Consider the following 1,922-nt stretch of genomic DNA (forward strand, 5'->3'; position numbering starts at 1 on the left):
TATTTTTAACCTTCACAATTTCCATGAAAAAGCTAAGTAAAATTTTAAGATAGAAACTTCAAAACAACAACTTTTCAAGATTGACCTAAAAGCTCTTTTCAAAATTTGCCAAATGAGTTGCAATTTTGACCAAAGCTCTTTTGCACCTTGGAAGGTCTTTAAGAATTCGAAATGTCTAGAAACATATATTGAAGTTTTCACATATTTTTCTTTTGATTTTATGTTGTGGTAGATCCAAGTAAAGTGAATTATGATCCTACTGGTTGCCACCTTCTAATATGCATGAGTGGTTCATTGTCAATGACTACTTAATGCTCTTCATATAGCCTTTGGGTGGAAGTGAAAGTCAAAGTTCCAATCTCTAGCATCACGAAGTGTAGAAAAGAAATACAACCTGTTGAACCAAAAGCCACTTGAATGAACCAGTTTAAGAGAAAGCTAGTCTAGTGTAAGGAGCTTGGCTTGTGAAGAAAATTGGAGGAAAGGGAGGTGAAAGTTTTCCTTTTTCTTGAAAGTAATTTGGGATATTCAAAGAAGAGTCCAAGAACACGTGTCGACTTGCGATTGACTTTTTGGTATTTTTTGTAATTTATTCAATGACATTTGAAATATTTTCATTGATATCCGGATAATGACAATAGAATTCACGACTTCACGTGGTATACTTGACTATCTCGAACGTACTTATATGGATTTAGTGGTATGGCGTGGAGCCGTGGAGAAATGTGATTGACTGAAAAGTTCATTTTCTGCCATGGGAAATATCATTTTTTATTTTTCTGCTCTTCCCTGTAATTTGTAGTATTTTTTAATTTTATTTATTTTTATAATGATGACTTTATTTTCAGATATTTTAGAACTGATACATTTACTCTTTCAACTTTTGTTTTTCTTTTACAGGAAAACAATTTAACTAAAAGATAAAGATTATTTTGAGGTGTTTATTAAAGTAGACATGAAACACCTAAATCCCAATAAAATATAGAGAGAAGATAAACACGTGACTAAAGCTTGGTCTAACCTTTCCCGTCAAAAGTAAAAGCACAAAAGTGGGACAATAGGTCTAAACTTCCTTGGTGATTAGGAAAAGGATCCATGCTTTTAAAAGCATTGCTTTTTATGATTAGTTTCTATTTTTCATAAACATTTGATGAGTGTTTAATCATGCAGATAGATAATTAAGTTTGCATAAATTTTTAAGTTGTGACAGTAAGTGCATAATTATTATTATTATTATTTTTTTTTTTTTGTGTCTTTAGACTTTTCGTTTAGTATTAGACAATCTATTATTATAATTATTATTTAATAGAAGTGGCGACAATTTATTGGTTAATCACTTTGTAAATGAATTGACCTTGAAGGTTGTCCTCCGAAATTCCGAATAGCCAACCAGGTCATCAACTAAAAAAACAAAACACCATTCAAGACCAAAAAACAAAAAAAGAAAAATTCATTGCCAGATTATTTTAAGTTGTGACAGTAAGTGCATAATTATTTTTTATTTTTATATTTTTTTTGTGTCTTTAGACTTTTCGTTTAGTATTAGACAATCTATTATTATAATTATTATTTGATAGAAGTGGCGACAATTTATTGGTTAATCACTTTGTAAATGAATTGACCTTGAAGGTTGTCCTCCGAAATTCCGAATAGCCAACCAGGTCATCAACTAAAAAAACAAAACACCATTCAAGACCAAAAAACAAAAAAAGAAAAATTCATTGCCAGATTATTTGGAGTTAGCCATCAAACTAAAGCTTATGGAGTGAGCTTTTATCATTTTATTTTTTTTTTTTGGTAAACAGCTTTTATCATTTTCTCCATCTTATAAAGCCTTGCTAATTTGCTAAAGGAATGGTTATTTATTTTTCATTAAAAGCTAGCATTGATTTTTTTATTCAGAATTAATAAAGAAAGACAAA

This window comes from Quercus robur, chromosome 10, assembly GCF_932294415.1.
Source record: "Quercus robur chromosome 10, dhQueRobu3.1, whole genome shotgun sequence".
Classification (NCBI taxonomy): domain Eukaryota; kingdom Viridiplantae; phylum Streptophyta; class Magnoliopsida; order Fagales; family Fagaceae; genus Quercus; species Quercus robur.